Source organism: Chlamydotis macqueenii, chromosome 1 (genome assembly GCF_036417535.1).
Source record: "Chlamydotis macqueenii isolate bChlMac1 chromosome 1, bChlMac1.mat, whole genome shotgun sequence".
In the NCBI taxonomy this organism is placed as follows: domain Eukaryota; kingdom Metazoa; phylum Chordata; class Aves; order Otidiformes; family Otididae; genus Chlamydotis; species Chlamydotis macqueenii.
The window spans coordinates 130,283,014-130,293,329 of NC_141556.1; positions in this window are offsets into that span (position 1 = coordinate 130,283,014).

The window sequence follows — 10,316 nt, forward strand, 5'->3', positions numbered from 1 at the left end:
TATCAATACAGGCTGAGGGATGACAGGATTAAGAGCAACCCTGAGGAGAAAGACCTGGGGGTACTGCTTGATGAAAAGCTAGACATGAGCTGACAATGTGCGCTCACAACCCAGGAAGCCAATTGTATCCTGGGCTGCAGCAAAAGAAGCGTGGCCAGCAGGTCAAGGGAGGTGATTCTGCCCCTTTGCTCTGGTGAGACCCCACCTGGAGTACTGCATCCAGCTCTGGAGCCACCAACGTCAAAAGGACATGAATCTGTTGGAGAGCGTCCAGAGGAGGGCCATGAAGATGATCAGAGGGCTGGAGCACCTCTCCTATGAGGACAGGCTGAGAGAGTTGGGACTGTTCAGCCTGGGGAAGAGAAGGCCCCAGGGAGACTTTATTGTGGCTTTCCAGTACCTAAAGGGAGCCCTCTCTTTAAGGGGCTCCTATGAGAAAGGATGGAAAGAAGCTCTTTAGCAGGGCCTGTAGCAATAGGGCAAGGGGTAATGGTTTTAAAATAGGAGGTAGATTCAGACTAGATATAAGGAAGAAATTTTTTTTACAATGAAGGTGGTGGAACACTGGAACAGGTTGCCCAGAGAGGTGGTGGATGCCCCATCCCTGGAAACATTCAAGGTCAGGCTGGATGAAGCTCTGGCCAACCTGGTCTGGTTGGAGATGTCCCCTGCTCCTTGCAGGGAGTTTGGACTAGATGACCTTTGAAAGTCTCTTCCAACCCAAACTATTCTATGAAATTGATAGCCAGAAGTTTAAACAAAAGGGATTAAATTAAAAAACTTAGACTTGACTGTCTAAATGGTAAAAGCACGAGCAAAACATGAGGGACATCCTCCCCCTGATGTCTTCAGCTCAAGATTGGATGGCTTTTTGGCTTTTTTTGCCTGAGTCAGGGTCCTTTGATTCACAATGAAGTGAATTAAATTTAATGGCTTATACCATAAATAAATTCATATTAGGCCACCTGTGGCAATTCTCCCCTGCCCTTTCAGAAGTGGAAGGAAGTACATGTATCTGGAAGAATATAATTTCTTGCAGTAATATTTTTTAGTATTCTGATGTTTTCTATTTAAGAATAGTTTCAGATCTTTCCTTTTGCTCTGTCAAGACATGTCCAGGTCTAGTTGCTCTGTTGTAAACAGTAGGACCTTGCGCCTTTTTGTAGTCTCCATAGTGCTGTTCAGAATTTCTAAAGGATTGTCCAGATATTAATTTGCATTTGTAAGTTAAACGAATGTAATTATCTAATACAAACCTGTGGGGGACACTTAATTCTGTGGAGTCCTCTAGTGTCCATGCTCTCTCTGGTGCTTGCACTTGGCCAGCGGTGTCTGTTTCTTCCCTCTCTCCAGTCTCAGATATTACAGGATTGATATTTCTAAATATTGCCAGGACTTTTACTGGCAGATTAAGACCCTATTCCTGTTTTTCTTTGCTGACTGCTTTAGGGAAGGGTCTTTCTGTGGCCACCACAAGAGAATATTGCCACCAGGTTGAAATCACCAGCCATTCATTATCTCCTGGCAACCACTTGGTCCTTCACCAAAAATGTGCCAGGCTAGATGTCTCAAGGGTTTCCATGCAGGACCTGGAAACATCTAGTGAAGAATGGGCTGCGACCCACAGAAGGAAATGCATCGGAGATAATTTGATCCCAGCCAGCATGCCCGAAATGGATCTGAAGAGGAGGTTATTCCTCCTTTTACTTGGGGCAAAAATCCTGCCAAGAAAAGTTGCTGGAACCTCCCAAAGTAGTGCTCGTTATTACTGTCTGCTGTGATGGAGGCATGTGGCTATGCACAAAATCTCATTGGATGAAGTGAGGTCCCTTGAAACTGCCTACAGAAAAGTGGAGATAGCTCAAGTCATCTGGAATTAACAAGATGTTTTATCCGTGGTGTGAAGCATTGAATCATATGGCCAAGGAACCAATGTCGTCAAATCCAGCAAAATCACAGCATAGGACAGATGCAGTCAGACAAAAAGGACACAAGATACTCCAAGGTGTGAAGCGATGTTATGAGGAGCCAGGGCTTGGCATTCCTGCCAGGAATATACTGATTCATATACATTCCTGCCATACTGATCCGTGTAGGAGATCACAAGCCTATGTAACTGCGCAGGTCTCACTGTGCAGATGTGATCCATAGGCACCAAAGGGCAAGTGTTTTACCACCTTGTCCTCTCCCAAGGCATGGTTCACACAGTTTTACTTTGGCACTATATCAGTCACAGGCTGCTCACAAGTAGAGGCTTCCCTGTTCTCCAAGTGGCTCTGTTAGTTATCTGCCTTATTAAAGACAGAATAAAATCAGCACGAAACTCCAGGACAGTCACCTGCCATATCCTCTAGCTTCAGCAACTAGCAGTCTTGCTGGGTTTGCTGCGTGATCTGCTTCCACCAAGCAGTAGCCTCACCATGGAGCTGGAGCACCAGCTGAATGCTGTGGCTTAGTGTGCTGCCTGTCACCCTCCCCTGGGAGGCTGTGAAATGGCTTTGACCCACCTGTCCATGCTTTGTAATCACCATTGGTCGTCAGGGTGCTCCCTGGAGAGACATGAAGAGAGAACTGGTTTGGCATTGGTGGGAAGCTTCGCATAGCTTCTGGGAAACAAGGCTTGGAAGGCACAACCTGGGCTGGAAAGGTGCCCAGGCTGTCACAGTGCCTGGGTTTCAGGTAGCATCTGGCTTGATGTTTCTCAGGACAAATGGCTGGGCCACTGAGGTGGGCACTTTGCAGCCCATGCCAACATGTGCAGCATGAAACTACCAACTTGCTTCAGCGCGTGATGCTGAGGGACAGAAGTGCCAAAGGCACTCGGGGATACTGAGCCCTGCTGTAGTAATCACCTCCAAGATCAGAAGTGCCCTCCTGTTTTATTCAGCAGCGTGGCTGAATTTGACAATGTCTGTCAATCTCCAAATCAAGCACAAATTCTCACCCAAAGTTGTGATGCTGACTGAACTGCCTGTGCGTACAGGCAGCCAAAATGCTTGGGAGCCAAACGCTTGAGTGCAAAGGAAGATGAATTAAATTGTAAGAGAGAAATATTTTCTTTTGATGAGAAAACTAGTTGCAATGAGTTAAGTAATGAAAAAAGATTGATGTGAACAATTGTTTATTAGTACACAAAATTATGTTGAAGAAAATGCCATTAAAAATGCTTATCAAAAAGCCAGTGTCTTTCAGAGAAGGTTTTCATGGCATTATAAAACATAATTTTCCCAAGTTCCGACATAGACATTGCTGGAATCTGTGTAATGCTGAGAAATAAGGTATCAGAGAAAAATCTATGAAAAAGCACAGTAACATGTTCATTTGGAAGAAGTTCACCATGATAAGGCTGGGATATTGCGTAACACAGGAGTGGGAGGTACACAGGCTGAACAATCTGAGATACCCTGTTTGTCAGCGTTGCTTCTGATCTCAAAAATGGACTAAGATTTGGACAGAGCTTCTAAAGGGTCGTACTTATTAAAAAAGTAATTAAAAATATTTTCAAAATTGCCAGCCTGCTGACTGACATGTTTTTAATTCAAATATTATTGTGCATCTTAGAGAACTGTATCCAATGTAAAGAACATCCTGGTGGAAGCTCTGGCTGTGCTTGGACCTAGAAGAATGCAGAAGGCTCGTGTTCAGATTGCTGTGCTTTGCTATTCAAGAATCTTAGAATAGTTCAGGTTGGAAGGGACCTTCAAAGGTCATCTAGTCCAACCCCCCTTCAAGGAGCAGGGCCATCTCCAACCAGATCAGGTTGCTCAGAGCTCCATCCAACCCGACCTTGAATGTTTCCAGGGATGGGGCATCTACCACCTCTCTGGGAAACTTGTTCCGGTGTTCCACCACCCTTGCTGTAAAAAAAAAATTCTTCCTTATATGTAGTCTAAATGTACCTCCTTCTATTTTAAAACCGCTACCCCTAGTCCTATCACAGCAGGCCCTGCTACAGAGTTTCTCCCCATCTTTCAAGTAGGCCCACTTTAGGTACTGGAAGGCCACTATAAGGTCTCCCTGCAGCCTTCTCTTCTCCAGCCTGGACTCTCAGCCTCTCAGCCCCAACTCTCAGCCTGTTTTCATAGGAGAGGTGCTCCAGCCCTCTGATTATCTTTGTGGCCTCCTCTGGACCCTCTCCAACAGGTCCATGTCCTTCTGATGTTGGGGGCTCCAGAGCTGGATGCAGTACTCCAGGTGGGGTCTCATGAGGGCAGAGTAGAGGGGGAGAACCGCCTCCCTTGACCTGCTGGCCACGCTTCTTTTGCTGCAGCCCAGAATGCTGTTGGCTTTCTGGGCTGTGAACGCACATTGCCGGCTCATGTCTAGCTTTTCATCCAGCAGTACCCCCAGGTCTTTTTCCTCAAGGTTGTTCTCAATCCTTTCATCCCCCAGCCTGTATTGATACTGGGAGTTGCCTCAACCCAGGTGCAAGACCTTGCACTTAAGGTAGTTGTAGAGAAGGATCAGAAGAGGGCCCTACAGTCTTCCCTGTGATGGTGTTACACAAAGCAATAGGTTTGAACTGACCCGATCGGTTTAAATTGGTGAAAATGTTATAAGGCAAATATGAAATCCCTACAGTTGTGTATCTGTCTCAGATGACCTCTCTATTTAAAAATATTAGCAATGTGCAGCATAATGTCACTTATTTTGAAGCTGTCTGACATCTTGTATTACACAGGGTTTTAGTTACTCGTAAGACTTTGCTAGCATTCACAAGTCTGAAATTTTCTGTAAGGGGTGTTGTCCTCAAACTGAATTTTTTTGGGAAGATTCCAGACATAGTTTTTTCAGCTGCCTGAAATCAAAATGCAGATTTTTTTTCCCTTGTTAAAAAAAAAAAAAGAAAGAAAAATTTAAATTGAAAAGTTGTTACAGGAATAAAAAGTTTTGAAAAAAGATCTTAGGTTTAAATAGCAGAATGGTCCTTGTGTTGAGCAGAGGTCTCTGGCATCCTCTGCAGAACTGACAAGTTAGTTGCCTGTATTAAAATATTTGAAATAGCTTGATTTACAAATACTCAGTAGACCTCTTATTACTTGTTTGTTAAAGGTAAAGTTTCATGGGCAATTTTATTTCTAGCACTTCCTCATTAAGTGTTGTGCAAGCTTAAAGGAAATTTTAATTCGTAGAGAAGTTAATTATTTATTCTACAATTTCAAATAACATCCTCTTGGTTTAAACTCTTATTGTTTTCGAGGGGAAAGGTAAGAAAAAAAAATCAACCAAGATTTAATCTATAATTCTTTAAGCTTACATTTCCTTTGCCTTATTTGTCCATGAATCGAGGATACTGCCTCCAGAGTTGTTGGTGAGTACATGTTGTAAAGGTGAAAGGACTAGTAAATATTCAACCCGATACGTTGCTGGAATTCAGCACTGATATATGTTGAAAAATAAAGGCTAGAGAAGATTCAAACAGTTAAAAGTTTCTGTTTTCTTTTCTTGACTAAAACAGTTGTAGATGGCCCTGAGGGTATCTGCTTCAGTGACTACATAAGCATTGTATTTCGAAATAGGCCTGTGCCAGCCCCTCCCTGTTTCTCTGACAGCAGGGCATTCCAAAACGAACCATTCCCCATTCCGTGGAGTGACAAACCCTCTTTTCAGTGAGTCTTTAATAGGAACAAGATTTGCTGCTAGAGTAGCTGTAAAGACAACACTGATTTTGAGGGTTGTACTTGTCAGTTGAAAGCTGTGTTATTTGCTCTTTTTCCAGAAAAACTGTTCCGTAGCTACATTAACTGTGCTCGGGTGAGCCCCAAGGCTGCTTTGAAACCCTCAGGTGAAAGATCCTACGTAAAACTGTAGGATCATCTGGCACAGATATGAGCAGTCTCTTTTCTGATCTCTACATAAAAATACATGTTATTACTCGAAACTGTCATATAGGATTGGACTGATGTGACTTAAATTAAGAATGGAGCGAAAGTAAGAAGAAAAACACAAGTTAAATCTAAACTCTTAAAAGGAGAGGCTTCTCTGAAGAAGCCCCTCATCTCTCCCTGTCTTCACCTGACTTCAGATGTGGATTCTGCAATCTGCTTAAATTGATAGGAGTTTGTGATCTGTTTAATACATACAGCAGCTTTTCAACAGTCCATAAGCTGCCAGGTTGCACAGCTAACCACCAAGAGTCCACTTTTCTGTGATATTAAGGGTCAAAACAGACACCTTCCATAAAGCTCAAAACCTTTTTGAAGACAAATGTCAATTTTTAACTGTGAAAATAAATTCCCAGCATGAACATACAAACTGGGAGAATAGCAACAGCGTGAAGTAGCAAGTAACATCAAGGGAGAATTAGGCCTTCAGGAAAATGGCAGTCATTTAAGATCACAGTTTCCAAAACACTTAAGGCACAAGCTTACCTTTAAGTGCATAATGCTCCCAGTGGTATTAACAGGACAATTTGTGTGCCTAAAGCGTACAGGGTTTGCAGGGCGGTGCTGGCGTTCGCTGGCTCAGCATGTTTAACACACATGTTATCAGACAACTGGGCAAGAGGCAAGCAGCCAAAACCACATGGAGAATACATGAATGCTTGTGCTTGCTGTGGAAAGGACTAATTACACTCTCCTACTCTTTTTGGTGCAAAGTATGGCTCCTTGTTAGATTTATGAAGAATTAAGTAAGTTGTATACAATTCCTGCCAAAGGAATAAATGGGAGACAATTTAAAGAAAGAAAAGTACTTTTTGCTAAACTTCATGTTATCATCGACAGCGTTTTGACGGTAGCCAGGAAAAAAATATGAAAGAAGTATTCTACCTCTGTATGCTAGTCACCAAGGTAAGAAAAGTTTATTGAATGAAAACTTGCAAAAGCTGAGACTGTTAATTCTGTATCTGTAGTAGTTAAAACTACATTGCAAATTAAATATTTTGAGATTCATAATAGATTACATAGTCTAATATATGATTAAACAAAAACGGGAAGAAAAAATGAATCGGAGAACCACATTTGTAGAAGAAAATACTTTTCAGGTCTTCATCGTAAACTAAATACACTGAAATAACTAAACATAGAATTGTGTAATGTTTGGCAGGGGAAGAGGCTTTCTAAATAACATAATGAATCTGTCTGGTGTGTTGGATTCCTTTACAAGTGTCCACAAAGAGGCAAGAGATGAGAGCTGGTGCCCTGATTCACTTGAATCCTTAGGGCTGTGGCACAGGAGACTTAATTTGTGAATCTTCATGGGGTTTTTTTTTGCAAATGTACTGGAATATTTAAAAAAGTAAAAGACTTTATAAAGCAACTGCTTGAACTGAAAAGTTGGTGTTTTATAAATGCATACCCTGAAATTTTGTAATGAAGCCTTCTGGAACACAAGTAAGTATCATACATATTAACATTATTTCAACTAAAATATTTTGACAATTTTCATCCATGCTTGAGTATGGTGTTCTGGTTCCTTGTATTTTTAAAAGACATTGAAGAATATGTGTTTATTTAAATGTGTGAGGCAATTCCTCTGACAAATTCCCATTCCTTGGCACTAAAATTCTCTTGCCTATTCTTTCTTTGTTGCACATTGCCCATGTTAGGAGTTTTGCTTGTTTCTTTTTTAATCCTTTCAAGGTAAGAAAAGACAAAAACTTATTTAAGTACTTGTATAACTTACATACAGTTTTTTACTATCACAGCTGAAATATTCACTGCATACCAAAAACTCTCTAAAAATGTTTATTGTACCTGGATTTAGTCTGGAAAGGTGTGAGACAAGCACTTCTACTATGCCAGTAAGATGGAGACGTAAAGGAAATTAGACGCGCACATAGAGATGTAGCTTTACAGAAACAAGAACAGCAACACATCTGTAATTTTAGCCTCATGGTAAGTAAACATCAGCTATTAAGACAGCTGTGATAAAGTAATTATGACAATGTAAGAACTGATGCCTGACAAGTAGCCTACAAAGAGTCTGGGGACTGCAGTGAGAAGGCCACTGAGTATCATCATACGTGCACAAGCGCCATCGTATGGTCAGGAGGTGACAGGGTCTGGAAGCCAGCAGTTTGTGCAATGTGGTGGTAGTATAATAATAAAGGGAGGGCAGCTGATTGAACCTTCCTAAATATTTAGCCCCAGCCTTGCAGCAAGAAGTGACCCAGAAGGGCAGGAGCGTGCGCAGCCAGGGTGTTGCGCTGGCGGCAGCACTGACGGGAAACCAGCACGCGAACAGGCCGGGGGCAGAAGTTTAAATCTTTCACGTAGGCAATACTGCGGCTATCGGCAAGATGACTCAGCACAGAAAAACTGTAGGAACTCCTTTTCCAGCAGTGAGCTAGAGGGAGCTTTTGAAAGTGCTACGGAACTGATGCAACAAACCCACCATTTTTAAAATGCTTTTTGATTTTGTATATACTAGAACAAAATTGGCTAAGATGTGAATTGAAAAATTGATGCTTCACCCCTTCAAAGCAAAACCTGAGATTTGGCTGGAAATGGCATTTCCCAGATATGTGCTGAAGTCTCAGAAATAATTACTGACACAGCCCCTTGACTTTGTACCATTGCACAAGATATTTACTTATTTGTATTAAAGAAGCATGACGTATTACATCGTGCTGCCTTCTTCAATACTGAAGTAATGCAGCCTGGCACAGCAGCGCCTTCAGTCGGCATTGTATCCTTTAACAATGCTTCAGTTCAACTGGAGGAGGTCAAACCTCCTTCCCTGTTACACTGTTCAAAACCCTTCAGTGCCTCAACCAGGAAAACAGGGTGAGACAGAGGCTATGGAATGACTGTTAAACTAGCAGAACCACCAATCAATCACCCTCATTTCACACACACACCCCCCCCCTCCCCCCCCATCACGTTTTGGCTTGGCTCGTTTAAAGGAGCTCCCTGTAACAGTCTGGGAAAGCACTCTTCTGTGAAAAATGAATTACAAAACCATTCTCTCACCTGAATCGCTTCCTGCTCCACCATTACGTATATTTAACTCCCACAACAACAAACTTTATACATCAGTATATATAACCACAGAGGGCTGGTGATTATGTAGAGCTTAAATAACTTTTACTTTTAGGAACCAGTCCTGCATGTTGGAGCCAAAGTGGTTAAAGAAGCACTATCTTTTTGCCTTTATAGGTATGATTACAAATCAACTTTTCCCAAAACCTCTTTTTAAGGTAAATGCAACAAAATAAAACATCATCCTACATTTTTGTTGAGTCTCAGCCTACCCATCCTTTTAAGACTTTGTATCTTTCTCGATGTTCTATAGCTGTTTCTTCCAAGAATGCCCCTCAATAAGCATCAGGCACAAATACAAGTTCCTTACTTTCTCCCTCTTCTGCACCACAGAACTACTTTAGTTTCTGCACAACCATTCACTGGTCTTGTTCTAGGGAGGTTGTGTTATTTATATGCAATAGTATAAGTAACCCAAGTATGTATGTACTAATTCTTTAGAGAAAACTTCTATATGAAATTAAGGTAATGACTTTCTCCTCACATTTTTGTGAAACTAGGGCATTGAAAGCCAACCTAAGGTGTTAACAGCAGCAGCACCACCACAGCTCTGGCAAATGTTCTCTTCATATAACCCTCCCTGTTAGACAACCAACCAAACTGTGGATACTCTGTACATACTCCCAGGTGTGCTTCCTGTCTTTATTCAGCTCACCAGAATAATTCCTAAAAATAATGATACAGGGGAAAACCGCTAGGATTTGGGGGAAGGAAGAGATGTTTTGGGTTTATTTCATGCATCATTCACTTGCATTTTTACTACTTGGAACTGCAATATTACAGTTACTATACCCCACCTTGAATTGCATTATCAGTGTGAATTAATAAATCTATGAAAACAATATATGCACATAGGCTGGGATATATTATTAGTTTAATGGAGACAGATAGATTTTATGTGTATGACTTCGCACTCCAAGTTCTGTTAGGAATCCGAGGAAACACAGGTTGTTTTCTACCTGAGGAAAGCAAAATAGGATTTCCCGCATTCCCTGTCACCTGAAGCCTTACGACAGAAACTTCATTTTAAATCCAAGCTGCCACAAGAAGACTTTCATCTGCCTCTCTCCTTTCATTTCTAACAAATAAATAAAAAAAAAAACTAGTTTTAAAAATCTGTTCCCTCATCTAATTCACTGCACATCTGTACAAGCACTGGAGCTGATACTTGTTTCACGTGCCTGTTGTATCCAGGAGCAAAATAAGTCCAAGCTTCAACAGTAACCTAGACTTCTGCTCCTTTAAAGCAGCTATATGGCCACAGTTGTCATTAATGACATCTCCCTGTCTTCGCAGGTTCGTGTTTCTACAGAAGTTACTAAAGTGACTGAC